Source organism: Crotalus tigris, unplaced genomic scaffold (genome assembly GCF_016545835.1).
Source record: "Crotalus tigris isolate CLP2741 ecotype Arizona unplaced genomic scaffold, ASM1654583v1 scf7180000024386.1433019, whole genome shotgun sequence".
NCBI classification, from domain to species: Eukaryota; Metazoa; Chordata; class Lepidosauria; order Squamata; family Viperidae; genus Crotalus; species Crotalus tigris.
In genome coordinates, this window is record NW_024100556.1 from 697,590 (window position 1) to 716,751 (window position 19,162).

A 19,162-nucleotide genomic window follows, 5' to 3' on the forward strand; every position below is an offset into this window, starting at 1 on the left:
AATTTAGATTGGGTATACAAAAATATTATATAGTTTTTTCATAAGTTTTATTTTCATATATATTATAGATAATTTTTTTATATATATAAATATAAAGTTTTTAATTTAATTTTTATTTTTATTTTTTAAGCCTATATTCTGCTCTGGGAAGCTCAGGGGGGGGGGGAAGGGAGGGTTTTTTTTTCCTTTTTTTTTTTTTGGGAGGGCTGGGGGATGGGGTTTTGTTTTTTTTTTTATTTAATATATGTATTGTTTAGTTTTATTTTTCTGTATATGTTGCCTCTTGTTTTGTATTATTTTTCCTTTTTTGTAAAATTTATAAAACTTTCAATAAAAAAAAAAAAAAAAGATCCAACTGGAAATGGGATAAACATGAAGAAAAAAGATGTTCTCTTATTTATGTGAAATGTCATTGGTGGCCTTCAAATGACAGTAGCTACAAAAATCCACTGTTCATAATTAAAACACCACATGCGTAGCGTTTGGTTTCCATTAGTAAATTCATCACTCTGGGGCTTCCAATTGTGAAGGTCAGAGTCAAAAAGTTCAGTAGATGTAATTAGAAAATGCATATATTTCAGCCACTAAACCTAACAGTTAAATAGATTCTCACTCAAATGTATCTGTATATGGAACATTTGGCCATTGGCCCTCTTGAAGCTTTTTCCATATTTCACAGATTTATAGGGCTTTTACACTGTGTGGTCCTTTTATGGGAGTTGAGATAACTATTCATAATAAAACCTTTTCCACACACCATACATTTATACGGCTTCTCCTGTGTGGATCTTTTTATGGGTATTAAGGTAATTCTTCCTACGAAAACTCTTTCCACATTCAATGCATTTATAAGGCTTCTTCCCTGTGTGAATCTTTTTATGGCAGGTAAGGTTACTAGAGAAAGAAAAACATTTTCCACACTCCATGCATTTATATGGCTTCTCCCCAGTATGTGTCCTACTATGGGAAATAAGTTCGCTGTTCTGAATAAAGCTCTTTCCACACTTCATGCATTTATGTGGCTTCTCCCCTGTATGGGTCATTTTATGGATATTAAGATAACTATTTGTAGAAAAACTCTTTGCACATTCCATGCATTTATAGGGCTTCTCCCCTGTGTGGGTCCTTTTATGGGTGTTAAGAATCCTTTTTGTAGAAAAACTCTTTCCACATTCCATGCATTTATAAGGCTTCTCCCCTGTGTGGATCCTTTTATGGAAGTTAAGAATACTGTTCCTAGAAAAACTCTTTCCACACTCCATACATTTATACGGCTTCTCCCCTGTGTGGATCCTTTTATGGGTGTTAAGATAATTCATCTTAGAAAAACACTTTCCACATTCATTGCATTTATAAGGCTTCTCCCCTGTGTGGGTCCTTTTATGGGTGTTAAAGTAACTGTTTCTAGAAAAACTCTTTCCACATTCCATGCATTTATAGGGCTTCTCCCCTGTGTGGGTCCTTTTATGGGTGTTAAGAATACTTTTTGTAGAAAAACTCTTTCCACATTCCATGCATTTATAAGGCTTCTCCCCTGTGTGGATCCTTTTATGGAAATTAAGAATACTTTTCCTAGAAAAATTCTTTCCACACTCCATACATTTATACGGCTTCTCCCCTGTGTGGATCCTTTTATGGGTGTTAAGATAATTCATCCTAGAAAAACACTTTCCACATTCAATGCATTTATAAGGCTTCTCCTCTGTGTGAGTCTTTTTATGGTGGGAAAGGTTACTAGAGAAAGAAAAGCATTTTCCACACTCTATGCATTTATATGGCTTCTCCCCGGTATGTGTCCTACTATGATAAATAAGTTGGTAGTTCTTAATAAAGGTCTTTCCACATTCCATGCATATATGTGGTTTCTCCCCTTTATGGATCCTTTTATGGTATTTAACATGACTGTTCATCATAATACCTTTTCCAGACATCATACGTTTGTACGGCTTCTCCCCTGTATGGGTCCTTTTATGTTTGTTAAGATAATTGTTCGTAAAAAAACACTTTCCACATTCCATGCATTTATAAGGCTTCTCCCCTGTGTGGGTCCTTTTATGGGAGTTAAGAATACTGTTTTTAGAAAAACTCTTTCCACATTCCATGCATTTATAGGGCTTCTCCCTGGTGTGGGTCCCTTTATGGGTATTAAAGCAACTGTTTCTAGAAAAACTCTTTCCACATTCCATGCATTTATAAGGCTTCTCCCCTGTGTGGGTTTTTTTGTGGACGTTAAGAGAAGTATTTGTAATAAAAGCCTTACCACACTCCATGCATTTATATCGCTTCTCCCCTGTATGTGTCCTACTATGGTGAATAAGTTGAGAGTTCTTAACAAAGCTCTTTCCACACTCCAGGCATGTATATGGCTTTTCCCTTGCGTGGATTATTTTATGGAAAATAAGGTCAATGCTCTTAGGGAAGCTCTTTCCACACTTTAGGCATTTATGGGGCTTCTCCTCTGTGTGGATCCTTTTATAGCAAGCAAGAGTGTTCCAATGAGTAAAGCTCTTTCCACACTGCATATGTTTATAGGGCTTCTCACCTGTATGGATCCGATAATGCAAAATAAGATAAGTAGTACGGGTGAAGCTCTTTCCACACTCCATGCATTTATAGGGCTTCTCTCCTGTGTGGATCCTTTCATGGGAAGTAAGATTGCTGCTCTGAGTAAAGCTCTTTCCACACTGAATGCATTTATAGGGCTTCTCTCCTGTGTGGGTCCTTATATGTGAACTAAGATGAGTCGTATGAATAAAGGTCTTTCCACACTCCATACATTTATAAGGTCTTTCCCCTGTGTGGATTGTTTCATGTACAGAAAGATTTCTGAGTGAGCTCAAGCACTTTCCACACTCTATGCATTTGTAGGGCTTCTCTCTTGTGTGGATCCTTTTGTGTGAAGTAAGTTCTCTGCTGTTCGTAAAGCTGTTTCCACACTCCATGCATTTATAAGGCTTTTCCCCTGTCTGGGTCATTTGATGACATGTAAGGTGACTGTTACTAGTAAAGCTTTTCCCACACTCCTTGCATTTATATGTTTTTTCTGCTTTGTGGATCCTTTTATGGTAGATAAGTTGATGGTTCTTAATAAAGCTCTTCCCACACTGCTTGCATTTATGTGGCTTCTCTTCTGCCTGGGTTCTTTTTTGAGATGTACGGGACCCATTTTTATGAGGAAGAGACAAGGTCCATTTATAATTTTTTCCATTGTCTCTAGATATATAATCTTCTCCTTTGGTTTGGGTTTGATTGTGTTCATTTACATCAAATTTGTCTTTGAATGGTTTTATACATTTTCCAATATATTTGTTCTTTCTTTTTCCTTGTTGAGCCACAGATGCTTTCATTGGTGCATGAATGGAAGATGAACTTTCCTGATTCCAATTATTTGACTGGTTTCTCTCATGGCTTTCTACTTCCATTAGAATTGTAGGGTTATTTGTATTGTTTCCACAACTGATCACTTGGAATAGTTTTCCAGAATCTTCATTTTCCTCCCCATTATTACCTTCAAAAAGAAAAGATTGAAAATTTTGAACATGAATCTAGAGGTGTATGGCAAAGGAAAAGCCGTAAATTAAATATCAAATTCTTCATGGTTCGAAGGAAAAGGGAAGATTTGGTTTGCCTGATTTCAAATTGGACTTTGTAGTCTGCTGTGTGGTTTGGATAAGAAATGGGAGTTGCTCAGAAAGAAGAGAATTTTAGAACTAGAAAGCCTTTATAAAGGTTTGGATGTCATGGATATTTGTGGTATAATAAATTTAGGATCAAACTAGATTTGAAAACTGAAAAAAACTGATTTGGAAAAAAAAGCAGGAGGAAATGACGTGGATAATATTTTGAGAGCCATTAACAGTTTACCTGTGGTTATACCAAATTAAGTCAAGAATGCAAAAAGGATATACAGTGCATTCATAAAGTATTCAGACCCCCTTCATTTCTGTCAAATTGTTATGCTGCATCTTGATTCTACAGTTGTTGAAAATCATTTTTTTCTCATTAAGGAAAAATTTCTGCTACATTGAAGGTTCTGACTATAAGTGGCCTTCATAATTCTCAAATGGAAGCAGTTTGGCACAGCCAGAACTCTTCCAAGATCTGGCTACCTGGTCAAACTGAGCAATCGGGAGAGAAGGGCCTTAGTAAGACAGGTGACCAAGAACCCGATGGGCACTCTAACTGAGCTCCAGAGATCCTGTGTGGAGATGGGACAGCATTCCAGAAGGACAACCATCACTGTAACCCTCCATTGATACGGGCTTTATGAGAGAGTGACTAGACAGAAGCCTCTCCTCAGTGCAAAACACATAAAAGCGTGCTTGGAGTTTGCAAAAAAGCACCTCAAAGACTCTCAACAAGATTCTGTGGTCTGATGAAATCAAGATTGAACTGTTTGGCCACGATTATAAACATTATGTCTGGAGGAAACCAGGCACTGCTTATCGCCTGCCCAATACCATCCCAAAACCAAAGCATGATGGTGCAGCATCATGCTGTGTGGATGTTTTTCAGCAGCAGGGACTGGGAGACTGATCAAGGTTGATGGAAAGCTGAATGGAGCCAGATATAGGGATATCCTCAAAGAAAACCTATTCCACTGAAGGGATTGTCTTCCACCTTTTCCGCCGCTTCATTGGCAGCTGACATTGCCCTCCTGAGAGGCGGCGCAGCAATTGAACAGCAGCCACATTACAAATGGGGATACACTATCTTCCAAACCTCAGCCATTCTCTCCATGGTGCGCTGCAACTGATTCGAGATGGCCAGCCAGGCACTGGAGTGCCGCCGAAAACAGTGAGGCAGATGAGCACAAAAACTGCTGCCAATTAAGTGGTGGGAAAGGCAGAAGGCAATCTTGCCCACCAGATCAGCTTGGCAGGGGTGGGGTGGGAAACCGAACAGAGCCAAAAACAGCACTCACAACCTCTAGGCGAGACCTAGATCAAAAACAGTAACTGTGACAGGTGCCTCGGAGTCTTGGTGCAGAGGTGCCCAGGGACCAGTTCTCCGGACTGGTTGCTGGCATGCTGCGGCCCGGTACTAGTCCACGGACTGGGGGTTGGGGACCACTGTCCTAGTGAATCAGTTGGATATGAGCCAGCAGTGTGCAGCAGCAATCAGAAAAGCTAATACAATCATGGGTTGAATAAACAGAGGCATAGAATCAAGATCATATCAAGTATTAGTACCATTTTATAAAATCCTAGTAAGATCACAGGTGGAATACTGCAATCAATTTCTGTCACCATACTACAAAAAAGAGGTTGAGACTTTGGAAAAAGTTCAGAGAAGAGCAATTAAAATGATCAAAGGCTTGGAGACTAAAACATACAAAGGACTTGGGTTTGGCTACTCTAAAGAAAAGAAGTAATAGGGGTGACATGATAGCAGTATTCTAGTATTTGAGGGAGTACAAAGAAGGGGTCAAATTATTCTCCAAAGCACCAGAAGGCAGGGGAAGAAATAATGGTTGGAAACTGATCAAGGAGAGAAGCAACCTTGAATTAAAGAGAAAGTTCCTAACAGTGAGGACGATTAACCAGTAGAACAGCTTGCCTTCAGAAATCGTGGGCGCTCCATCACTGAAGTTTTTAAGAAAAGGCTAGACAGTCACTTGTCTGAAATGTTATAGGTTCTCCTGCTTGAGTGGGGGGCTGGACTATAAGACCTCCAAGGTCCCTTCCAGATTCTATTCTATTCTGTTCTGTAATGTTCTGTTCTACCCTACTCTACTCTATTCACAAGGAAGTCCAGTTACCTATTGAAAAAGTACCTATGGGTCAAGTATGACCTGGATGACTGAGAATCTCCATCCAGTTTTGATCACAACGATGTAAAAAAGATGTTGAGACTCTAGAAAGAGTACAGAGAACAAAGATGATTAGGGGACTGGAGGCTAAAACATATAAGGAACGGTTGCTAGAATTGGGTATGTCTAGTTTAACGAAGAGAAGGACAAAGGGGGACATGATAGCAGTATTCCAATATCTCAGGGGCTGCCATAGAGAAGAGGGAATCAAGCACCTGAAGGCAGGACAAGAAGCAACGGGTGGAAACTAATCAAGGAGAGAAGCAACCTAGAACTAAGGAGAAATTTCCTGACAATGAGAACAATTAACCAGTGGAACAGCCTGTCTCCAGAAGCAGTAAATGCTCCAGCACTGGAAGTTTTTAAGAAGATACTGGACAGCCATTTGTCTGAAATGGTGTGGGGTTTCCTGCCTGAGCAGGGGGTTGCACTAGATGACCTCCAAGTTCCTTCCAACTTTACTACTATGGTATTCAACAACATAAAGCGGAATTTGAATCTCACTTGCATAGAAAAGATGAATATGTAATTGCTAAAACCTCTAAATAGGCTGAGCAGTGTGAAAATCAGCAGAAAAATATTCAAAAGTGCATAAATATATCTCAAAGTTACATTGGAAATGTGGGCAAGACAAAGGGTCTTTTTGTCATGCTTTAGTGGACTTGTAAAAAAGATATGAAAAGTTTGGATTCAAAGATATTCAGTGATACAGAGAACTTTAAAGATTAATATCCAACTGGAATCAGAACACTTCATGTTGGCACTATTGAAAAGTTCATAGAAGATTGTTTCTGAGTATGACAGTCATAATGAGACTATTATACACATAAAGCTGAAGGGCTCTACAATAAATAGAATGGTGGACTGGTTGGGGAAGATGACAGAATTTTCAATCATGACTAAATTGACTCTGATTAAGATAAGGATAGTATCTCTATTTATTAGTGTGTCAACGCTGCAAATATTGTATATTCTTGCTTTTGACAATATGCAGAACGGTCTGGTATTCATGGGGTTAATACAGAGCAGAAGGGGATGGGGGTAAAGGCCGGGAAAGAAAGAGGAAGAAAACCTTTGACCTTCACACTAATTGGATAATGTGATATATGATGGCTAATTTAGGAAGGGAACATGCTGATAATTTAACTGCTCAGAGGAAGAGAACTTAGATCCTAGCATCCTTCCGTTGTGCCTGTGCCGACATTTTGTAACAATAAAAGACTTTTAGGAAAATAAATGCCTGGAAGTTCTTTGAAATGTTTCATTAGCCGGAACCATAACAACATGCTAGGATCCAACATTCTTTTCAAACGACCTGGGTCCCAAACTCCATCCACTGCCTCTAGGCTTGAGAGGAGCTGGTAAAGATTCGGGGGAGATCTCATTATGGAGAAAGAAAGATTGCCTGAGGCCAGCCCCGTGGCTGCAACAGTTGGGGGGGGGGCGCAGAGCGATGGCCGGGAAGCTGGGGGAGAGAGGAATTTGGCAGATTTCCCAGCTGAGAGCAAAGACTTCAAAAGCAGAATGGACGGATAACACAGTTGTGGGTGAGTCACTGGAAAGATTTTAAAACTCAGAAATGAAAACCAGAAATCAATTCCTACAAAGTGAAACCTACAGCCTTTCCATTGCAGATGTCCCTGCCAGGGACTCCAGCCCTGAAGAAAGAGAATCCCAGTCTGAGTCCTCTGCAGCAATGGGGAGATTGGGTTTCCCAGCAGGTGGCTGATCCATGTCCTCTGAACTTGCTAATAGAGGCCTTGCAATGCCTTTGGGTGGTACAGAAGCCAGGAGATCAGCAGCTGGTGGAAGAACAGCCACAGCAAGGAGATTGCCCACAGCCCCCAAACGTGCAATCCCTGGGCATAAATCTGCAGCCAGGATGGGGCCAACAGCAACTGGGGCACCACGTCAACTGCAGAGGGCCCAGCAGCCGTTGGACCAGCAACCAGAGTGGGCCAGCTACAACAGCCCCAGTGGGGGCCACAGCAGCCTGTGTTCGCACCACCCTTCAAAGTAACCTTCGATGGGGAGCCAGAGAAGCTGATTTTTTTCCTCAACCAAGTGTGTTTTCACTTGAATCACTGGGCCTATCTCTATCCGGAACCAGCGGTCATGGTCCATGTCACTGCGTCCAACCTGGAGGGAGACGCATGTGAATGGCCTAACAATCTATATAGCAAGCAAACCCCCGAATTGGAAGATCCCCACCTTTTTCTTTTAAGTCTGAGAGAACGATTTGAGGACCCATCCATTGGCCTCAAAGCAGCAGGACAAATTCACAAAATAAAACAAGCCGGGAGGCCTGCCCTGGAATACGTGCGAGAATTCTGCAAGATAGCAGGTCGAATAGAGGGGTGGCCTGAGCAGTCCCTCATCCATTACTTTATCGAGGGATTAGACGATCACCTCTCTCCAGCCTGCATCTATCGAGAAGTATCTGATCGGCTACAGGAGTGGTACCAGACAGCCATGAAGCTAGATGTTAAGCTCTCTCTCTATAAGAAGCCTCCCCCACATGAACCCGAGCAGCAACCAGAGCTACCCAGACAGCAATCACCCCCATGAAATCCCAACTACTGCAGTGGTTCTCAACCTTCCTAATGCCGCGACCCCAACCATGTGGTCGTAAGTAGAGGAGTATCTGTATTTCCCTGCGGGCGGGGCAGGAGGAGGCACGCATGCTCCGCCTCCTCTCCTGCGGCTGCACGCGAGCCGTCACCTAGCAACTACCTCGGCCCGGGAGCGCCGCACATGCGTGGTGCCGTTCCCTGCGCCGGCCAAGGCGTAGCTGGCAAGCGGCAGCGACAGCGCAGGCCGACCATCGGCTGGGCCATCAGCTGGCCCAGCACAAGGGAGGTAAGCCACCTGCCAGGCCCCACGCGCGCCAGCAACCCTCCCTGCATCCGCCGGCCTCCCACCCCCCACTCCTGGCCCTCTTTTACTTACATTTAGTAGTTGCTCGGCAGGGAGGGGTGGAAATGCCCAGAAAGAGCTGCAGACAAACTCCCACGACCAAGAATGTATGCCATGTCCCCCCTCGATGGTTTACTTGTCAACTAAGTATTTACGACTCAAATTACCCAGCAAGAAATTGGGACCTAAATTCTTGGGGCCTTTCCCCATAGTAAGGATCATCAACCCGGTCACAGTAGAACTAAAACTCCCTAGACTTTTAGGGAAAATTCACCCAGTCTTCCACTGTAGCTTGTTGAAGCCTTATCGGGGCTCCACTTTAAGACCTCCTCCGAAGAAGGCACCTGGGCCTCTTGTAGTCGTGGGACAGACCCACTATGAAGTGAAATATATTCTTGACTCTAGAATCTTCAGAGGGAAATTGCAGTACCTAGTGCAATGGAAAGGAGTCTGAAGCCACCTGGGTGAAATCGATTGAAGTGAAAGCTGACAGATTAGTCAAAAAGTTTCATGTGAAACACCCCAACAAACCGAAAGATAACTCTTAACATATGCTTTTGTTTACTTTACAAGATCTGTCCTTGTAAAGTGGGCTGGATGTCAACGCTGCAAATATTGTATATTCTTGCTTTTGACAATATGCAGAACTGTCTGGTATTTATGGGGTTAATACAGAGCAGAAGGGAGGTGGGGGTAAAGCCCGGGAAACCTTTGACGGGTAATTTAGGGAGGGAACATGCTGATAATTTAACTGCTCAGAGGAAGAGAATTTAGATCCTAGCATCCCTCCATTGTGCCTGTGCCGACATTTTGTAACAATAAAAGACTTTTAGGAAAATAAATGCCTGGAAGTTCTTTGGAATGTTTCATTAGCCGGAACCATAACATACTGATTGAAAAAAAGAAAAAATGTCATCAACTTGTGTTTCAAGATTAGAAGGGATAAATTATGTAAAGGGGGAAAGAATGATGTAACCTTAGAAACGGGGGACATATTTTAACTTTTTTATTACTTTGTCTTTTTCTTTTCTTATTTTTAGCATAATTTTTTCTTATTTATTAATCAATTATTTTCTTCATTTACACTTCAAAGTTGTTAGTTTTTATTCTGATAAACTTCCTTTAATCAAATAATAAAAAGAGCTAATACATCTAATTACAGAACATATTCCCAAACACTCTGACTGGGGAGTAGCATATTCTTACCCAAAGAGGCCACGTTCCTATGATTTTCCAGCATGACTTCCCGATGCAATGCTTTTTGGTCAGCATACAGCTGAGACCACTCCTCCTCGGAGAAATACACAGCCACCTCCTCAAAGGACACAAGACCCTCCTGAATGAGAAGAAAACAGAAGAAAAGTGAGGAGGATTTTCAAGATTTGTCCTATTATTTATGGGATTCCAAGCAAAGATATACATTTCAGGCCATTTAGTGAAATTAAACACACTTTTCGTCTGTGTCTGCCTGTCTGTCCCCTTCCATTAGCAAGACTTTCAGCTCTGGAGAAAATCAACTGGAATGGGCCTTGGAAACCCCACCCATCACTCACTCCAATCAACCCAATATTTGCAGATGAAAATGCACTTGGTGGTAGTTCTTTCTACCAATTCAGTAAAAAACTTGTGGTGTCCCCAGAGCAAACAATCCTATCCATGCTCAAAACCTTCATTAAAGTTGTTTGAGAGGCACGCAGGCATTTACATGGGTGTCATAAATAGACAAAGGGACATAAGCCCTGCTTCCGTTGCGCCTCAGATTACAAGGAATCCACGGCTTGTACCCCAACCCAATGGCTGAAGAAGAAAAAGTTCCTTGGGAAGAGCATTTCTCATCCTTTCCAAAGCTGGATTGTTTGGCTCCAAATTATAGGCACAAATCGGAGTATTAGAAACTCCTATAAAGGCTGAAGGGCCTTGATCTGCCCACCCTCTTTGGATTTTAACCGTCTGCTTTATCTTTTAACCTGGTGCCATTATTTTTCTTATCACTAAACAAGGCGTTTTAGAAGTTCTAAGGTGCCAATGTGATTCTTTCTGTTATTATTGCACAATTCCGTGCCAAAGGATTACTAACAAGATTACTATTCAGAAAATGCTAACATTGAGAACATTTTATCTTTTATTATACCTCTCTTACTTGAGTTGGAACTTCAACCACTCTTTCAGCACCACCATAGAAAGGAGTCAGATTTGTTCTATTCTTCCCTGTGAGGGAGACAGAATTTTTAAATGGATAATTAATAAAATGGCAGGAGGCCTTCTACAGAAGAGAAGAAAGAGAAGGTAAGACAGCTGGGATCTCTCTTGGGAATGGGTGGATTTTTGATTACCATCTGAGATGTCCTGATAGATCCTCCTGCAAAATAGTTCCTGAGGAGAATTTGATGGATTCCCGATTCTCCTAGGATCTCTGGTCTGCAGAGGGAAAGACTTGAATAAAACATCACAATACATAAAGTGGATTCTTGTTCTCTAAAAACAATTTCAATGCCCCAATATCAATCAATGAGCCTAGAATGTAAGAAAGGAACAGCTGTCTCCGGTTTGTCTTCTAGAATTGATAATGGAACAATGTCCTGCAAGAACTAGTGAAGCATCCAGACATATTATGAAAAGCAGAGAAATATGAAAGGAGGGGTGAAAAATTCAAATAATTTTTTTATTCCCTTCTGGACTTCCAAGGTGGAGGTCTCTCACCTGCAATTCGACTTGCTCCTTCTGCTCCTCTGCCTGACTCATGAGGAAGCCTTCTGCCAGGGCCACCGCTTGGGAGCTGGTCTCTGCTCCACACTCCTGCAACCAGTTTTCCATTTGGGGGGGCAGAAGGGCCAGCAGCTGCTCCAGAACTACTAGGTCCAACATCTGAGCTTTGGTGTGCTTTTCTGGTCTCAGCCATTGACTATAAAGGTTGTGGAGTCGGCTGCAAAGTCCTCGGGGACCATCAATCTCCTCATATTGGATGTTTCTGAAGTTCCAGGGCTGAATCTCTGAACGGATGATGGTTTTCTCCTCCAGGAACTTCTGCTCAGTTTTTGCCCAGATCTTCCCACAACTGCCAGGCTCAACAGCAGAGGGACCTTTTCCAGTTCCCTCACTTGCTAACCGTTGTTTCTGCATCCTTTGTCTGTCCTGGAAGGAAATTACAGATAGGTCAGAGGAATCTTGTGGATCTCCAAACACCTTTCAATTCATAGGACTATTCCGGTAGCTGCAGAACTGACCAAAGGCCATCCAAGCTCTTTGCCCAACAGTTAACTTTTTGTTGTTAGGAAGGTTGTTGACATTACTCTAGTTTCTGCATCTGAAATGGAAAAGAAAATAAATTCAAAAAATGAGAAGGTGGTAGACAACATTCCTCCTCATGAAAGTGAAGTTGGTAAAGGATTGCATTGGTATTCAGCAAATGGATTCTCTGGGTATTTCTCTTTTTGTCTGTCCATCAAGTGTGGTGTAAAATATGGTCCTAGATTACATCAAGATGTGGAATATTTTATATTGAATTATAAAAGAAATGTTTTATATTTGGTGGATTTTCAATAATTTTTCCCTCAAGGGCAAGTTAGCTTCCTTTCACATTTAAGATCATATATACCCTACAATTAGGGATCATACAAGATGCTAGAACTCAAAGTGCTTAAGAAACTGCAATGAAATACAGAATTTTAACATGTTTCTTGTCCTTCATATTGAGATATTTAGGCATTAGATATTTACCAGTATTAAGGATGTCTTTTTTAAGTTTTTATGTTTGTAAGTAATTGGAGCCATAGAGAAGAGAAAAGGAGGAAGTTCCAAAAATGGCTCATCCCAAGTTTACCTTTTGTCAATGAGAAAAAGGAAGAAAATGTAAGACGCTAAGAAAAAGACACAGGCATGTTTTTGAGCAGAGGTTTCAAGCTGCAGGACATGCTTCTTATATACTTACTACATACACCAGCTTAACCATTAGATGCTGACAAAGGTTTCTTCATTGGAAAATGTCTTCATATGTAAGCAACTATTTTCTAGTAACACATTACATGGTCAAAGATCAGGTAAGAACAAATACAGGGAGATGAAAACAGAAGGAACTAACAAAGACAGGAAGAGATAGGAAGGAACTTAAGCATATTATCTGTTTAGGTAGATAAGGCATTAAGTCAAAAGGGTATGACCTTCTGGCTGCTTCATTGGGAGAAAGGGTATCAAAAGTTTATGAGGTTTGTGTGGGGGAAAGCACGGCAGTTTGCTGCGCATTCATTTTTCCCCACAAGAAAACAGCTAATATGGATAATGCTGAATGAAATGATCCTGGGAAGGAACAACATTCTAACGATGGCATGAAGGTTGAGTTCACATCAAATGAAATGCCAAGAAAGTGACACTGACTTAGGCTGCTCACTTCCTCTTTTTCAATGTTGGCTTTTGGGGAACAAAGTCAAACTATAACCGGAAGGCTGCTTCACACAATTTCCCTGACCCCATTCTGGTTAACCAACCATAAGGGCAAAGTTCACATGAAATGCAGGGCTTGAAAGAACACACCTTAATGTGATGTTCACCCACCCTCTTAACTGTAATAATAATAATAATAATAATAATAATAATAATAATAATAATAATAATCTGAAGAAACAGTGGACCACTTGGTAAGCTGTTGCAAGAAGATTGCACAGACTGATTACAAGCAGCGACATGACAAAGTAGCAACAATGGTGCATTGGAAGATCTGCAAAAAAATATCATTTGCCTGTAAGCAAAAACTGGTGGGATCATAAAATAGAGAAAGTCATAGAAAATGATAAAATTAAACTGCTCTGGGACTTCAGAATTCAAACAGACAAGCACCTGCAACATAACACCCCAGACTTAACAATTGTCGATAAGAAAGACAAAAAAGTCTGGATAGTGGACGTGGCAGTGCCTGGAGATAGCAGAATAGAAGAGAAAGAACTGGAGAAGATAACAAAATACAAAGACCTACAAATAGAAATAGAAAGACTGTGGCAAAAGCAAGCAAGGGTAGTACCAATAGTCATAGGCTCCTTGGGCGCAATCCCAAAACAACTGGAGCACCACTTGAACACCATTGGCATTGACAAATTTGCTATTAGTCAATTGCAAAAGGCGGCCTTATTAGGAACTGCTTCCATCCTGCGACGATACCTGTAATACCATCAAACATCCACATCTGCCTATCCCAGGTCCTGGGTAAGGACTCGATAGGCAGACAAAATGCCAAATCCAGTCTGAACATCTGGCTGACTGTGCGATGATTGAGATAATAATAATAATAGTTGGAAGGAACCATGGAGGTCTTCTAATCCAACTCCCTGCTCAGGCAAGAAACCCTATATCATTTCAGACAAAAGGTTGTCCAGTCTCTTCTTAAAAACTTCCAACGCTGGAGCATTCACAAACTCTGGAGGCAAGCTGTTCCACTGATTAATTGTTCTGTCAGAAAATTTTTCCTTAGTTCTAGGTTGCTTCTCTCTTTGATTAGTTTCCATCCATTGCTTCTTGTGCTGACTCAGGTGCTTTGGAGAATAGCTTGACTCCCTCTTCTTTGCGGCAGCCCCTGAGATATTGGAACACTGCTATCATGTTCCCCCCTCGTCCTTCTCTTCGTTAAACTAGACATACCCAATTCCTGCAACAGTTCTTTATATGTTTTAGCCTCCAGTCCACTAATCATGCTCTTCTCTGCACTCTTTCTAGAGTCTCAACATCTTTTTTACATTATGGTGACCAAAACTGGATGCAGTATTCCAAGTGTGGCCTTACCAAGGCATTGTAAAGTGGTATTAACACTTCACGTGATCTTGTTAATACAGCCTAGCACTGTGTTGCCTGTTTTGGCAGCTGCAGCACACTGCTGACTCATATTTAAATGATTGTCCACTAGTACTCCCTCTCAGTTACTACTATTGAGGAAGGTTCCATCTATACTGTACCTATACTGCACTAAAGATTTGCAGCTTCTATTTCCAAAATGGAAAACCAAAGTAAGTACCAGGAAACCAGGGTGACTACATTAACAAGCGTCAATCCATCCCCCACCCCACCCCACCCCACCCAAAAAAATATAACAAGAAGAATATCTTATAAAACCACTAAGATCAGGGAAGAAAGTGAGGAATCCTATTAGGTATTTGAACTTTAACAGCTGGGACATATTCTGATAAATCCTTCTTGATCAACTTCTATGAAAGACTCAAACTACTAGACAAATACATTTAAATTATGTTTTGGATTTCAAATTCCTGGTTATTTGTTCTAATGATTTCAAAGAAGAGTTAAATCAACATTAGAACCTTTAATAAAACTTTAATCAGAACCCCATTAATCATTCTGGCCCAAACTCCTTTGGGAACTTAAGAAGTTGTAAATCGGGTTGAATTAACAAGCCACCATTATTAACAAGCCACCGAATGAATGTACCATTGACATCCTAACATGACCTTCTGATTCGTGCAACTCCGTCAAACACGTTCCTCACTTCTTAGCCTAATCCACGCTTTTCCAAATGACAAATGAAGGCAAATATGGACTTCAACTCCCAGGCTTGAAAGAGGTTTGGGAAACACCAGCCCAACCGGGCACCGAATGCGAATGCTGCGTTTCAGCCTCACTTACGTCCTTTGTCTGCCGGCAGAGCCCCTTGGAGGTCGTGGGGAGAGGCGGGGGAAGCAGCACCCCAGTCCCGGTCCTCCACCCGGGGCCCCGGTCTTGCACCCGGAGCAGGCAGGGGGATTTCCTTTCAGCCGCGCCTTCCCCCCGCCATGCAGAGGCTCCCCCGGGAAATGGGGGGGAAACGGCCCCTCCCTTCTGGCGACCCCCATTTCTCTCCTTCCCCCCCGCCGGGCCCTGCATGGAAAAGGGCGGCAGCGGAAGATGGGACCCCGGACTCCCACCTGGGGGGAAGACTTGGCCCGTCTCCACGCTCACCTCCACCGCGGGACCCCTTTGCACGGGCAGAACCGCCACTCGTGTAAATCGGGAGTCTCGTCGGGCTCCGCCTCCCCGCAGGGATTCCCGGCAGCCTCCGTGCCTCCCGTCCACGCCCCGCCCCCGCCTCTCAGCGGAGGGAGGGGGGAGGAGAAAGAGCAGCCTCCTCCTACGATTTCTCCGGGCAACGCGGGTGTTCTGCCCTGGCGGAGGAGTCCTGCGCATGCCCAGTTCCCTCCTGAGGCTGAGAGCGCTCTCTGGTGGACTCTGCGCGGAGTGTCAGCAGTACTCGAAAGGGCGGGAAAAAGGAGCGCGTCTGAAGCGAGGAGGGCAGGGATGATGGGTGTGGGAGAAGGAAAGGACCGTCTCAAAGGCTTTGGTGTTTCCAGAGGCGACGCCTTTTCCATCTTCCTATCCAGGGACCATTTGTGGACATGGAGAAAAAAAAAAAGCTCTGGAGGATTTCAATTCACTTCCCTCAAGAACACTCAACCTGAAGGCTCCCCAGAAATTGGCCTCAAAATGGGCCCTAATCCTCTCAGAAACTGAGGGGCGGTCAGATAACTAGGACCAGGAGGCTCTCTGGGAAACACTATTTGTGTCTTGCAGTTGTTATGAACTCCGCCTGAAGGGGAGGAAGGCATGGGCAGGGAAGCCACAATTGGGAAAACGTATTTCTATTTCTCTGGTTCTGTATCTGCAGCTGCCCTTGTCCAATTTTTGGCTCCAGATGTCTCAGAATCACCGGGAAAGCCAAGCAGCTGCTTTGGATCCAGGAAAGGATGCTGAAGGGAAAGAAAAAACCGCTCCAAAGTGGGGGGAAAGTTGAAACTAGAGGATTTTCCAGAAATTTTACTTCACGACAAGGCTCCTTGGAGGAGAAATGAAAAGGGGAAAGCGGCGCCTTGCTTGTGACTGGAGAAAGGTTGGAACTGCAAAAGGATGGAAAGCAACTATGGAAAAGATAACATATCATTAAAATACTGAGGGAGAAAAAGGAGAGGAGAAATGTGTTTTATTTAGGGATTGAATAGTAAATACCCTCAGGAAATTTCTGTAGGAAAGCTCTCTGTAGAATTTAAGGCAGGGGTGTTCAAATTTGGCCTTTTTATGACTTGTGGACTTCAACTCCCAGAATCCCTGAACAGGCACGTCGGCTAAGGAATTCTGGGAGTTGAAGTCCACAAATCATAAAAAGGCCAAGTTTGAACACTCCTGATTTAAGAAAACTGGGATGTTGCTAGATCATTAGATCTTGGAGTTGTAGCAGACAATCACTTGACTATGAGCTAGTAATGTGCAGCAGACGCCAAAAAGATAACACAATCCTGGGTTGTATAAACAGAAGCATAGAATCAAGATCATGCAAAGTATTACTACCGCTTTATAAAACGGTAGTGAGACTACACATAGAATACTGCAAACAATTTTGATCACCATACTACAAAAAAGATGTTGAGGCCATGGAAAAAGTTCAGACAAGAGCAACTACGATAATCAAAGGCCTGGAAACTAAAACATATGAAGAATGGCTGCAGGATTTGGGTTTGGTTACTCTAAAGAAAAGAAGTAATAGTAATAAAAAGAAGTAATACATGATAGCAGTATTCCAGTATTTGAGGGGCTGCAAAAAAGAAGAGCAGGTCGAATTCTCCACAGCACCAGATGGCAGGAGAAGAAACAATGGTTGGAAATTGATCAAGGAGAGAAGCAACCTGGAATTAAGGAGAAAGTTCCTAACAGTGAGGTCAATTAACCAGTGGATCACCTTGTCTTCAGAAATTGTGGGCGCTCCATCACTGGAGGTTTTTAAGAAGAGACTAGACAGTCACTTGTCTGAGATGGTATAGGTTCTCCTGCTTGAGTGGGGGGCTGGACTAGAAGACCTCCAAAGTCCCTTCCAGCTCCTGCCCTGTCCTATCCTGTGCCATCATATCCTATCCTACCACAGGTTAGCAGCTATTTTTGTCTTGCTTGATCTACCGTTTCCCCCTAAAATAAGACCTACCCTGAACAGAAGACTTAGGTTCATTTTTAGTGTTGGGCCTAATATAAGCCCTATTTAAGAGCCTGCATGGTTGTCGGCTGCCCATTCCATCACACCATCTGGTTGCTAGATACAAGGCAGTGGGGGAGGTGGGGGAGAGCTGCCCCACATGTCCTACAACAGCTTATCATGCCGAAGGGCCCCTGCAGCCAGGCCTATCACACCCTGATACCTGTTGTGCCTCACCTGCTCAATGGCTTCTCCAACTTTCTCCTTCCTCCTCCTTTGAACAGCCCTTCGCTCCTGTTGCTGCTTTTTCAGTCCTGGATATCGGTTTGTCCCGAGCCTGTGGATGGCAATCATTCCCTTTGCTTTGGACTGACTCCGAAATTGTCTGGAAGGAGCGGCCCGAGGGCTCCAATCTGGCTTTGCAACAAGCAAGGGGATTGGAGGCACATGAATTCACGCTAGTCTGGCATCTCAAAAAAACAAGGTTTTTTTACCCACTGGCGGATTTTCGCTGTCATACTGTATAAATTTGTTTAAAGTTTACTTGATGCAGAATGCTGATCCTTCCAATTCTGCATCAACTAAAGTTTAAAGAAAGTTAAACAATATGGCAGCAAAAATCCAGTAGCGAGGAAAAAAAACCTGGTCTCACTACAGTGCCTGCCCTTCTTCCATGTGTTTACTTTGTTAAATCAATCACCTGTCTAGAAGTGAAGTTTAGCAGGCTGAGCACCCAGGCAGAGGCAAAGGCACAAGGGGAAGCTTCCCACAAGCATTTCTTTGCTAACCTCCTTTCCAGCTCTGTCACGTTTCTCTGTCTCAGTCATGTTTCTCTGCCTCCACATGCAGGGAAACAAAAGAAGTTTGTGGAACTAAAAAAGTTCAATCAGACCTTCCAATTTCTCATGAAAAAAAAAAGATCTCAGGAAGTTGGAAGGTCTGATTGAAATTTTTTTTTTTTTTAGCCCCACAAACTTTTGTTTCTCTGCACTCGGAGATGGAGAAAAGTGATGGAGACAGAGAAACATGATGGAGCTGGAAAGCGGTTAGCAAAGAAATGCTTGGGAGAAGCGAGAGCAGCTGGGCGGTAGTGCTGGACCAGGAAGACAGCACCCTAGCATCCCTGGGGCAAAAAACCACTGCTCCACCCAGAGGAGCATCTGGCTGGCCATCCCCGCTCCCTTCCCCTCGATGCCAAAGGGCCACAGAGGCTGGATTGGCACATGCATGGCATACACACAAACCCCCTTCCCTGAACTCTCTCAGAACCAGTAGATGGTCCGCCCCCATGCTCTGAGGATGGATCAATTGCCACCACATATTTAAGCTGTGTCTCCATCCCATGCAAAGGTAACACCCCGCTGTTTATACCAAACATCGTCCCGCTTGTGCACGCTCACCTACTGTACATAAGAAATTCCCCAAAAATAAGACCTAATGGATCTTTTGGTCCCCCCTCCAAAATTATAAGACCTGATCTTATTTTGGGGGAAATACAGAATCTATTC

At 42.8% G+C, this 19,162-nt stretch overlaps 1 pseudogene; it reads right to left on the reverse strand.

The window, feature by feature from the left end:
- Nucleotides 1-288: 288 nt before the first annotated feature.
- LOC120301582 overlaps nucleotides 289-19,162 on the reverse strand; it is a 43,906-nt pseudogene continuing 25,032 nt past the window's right edge.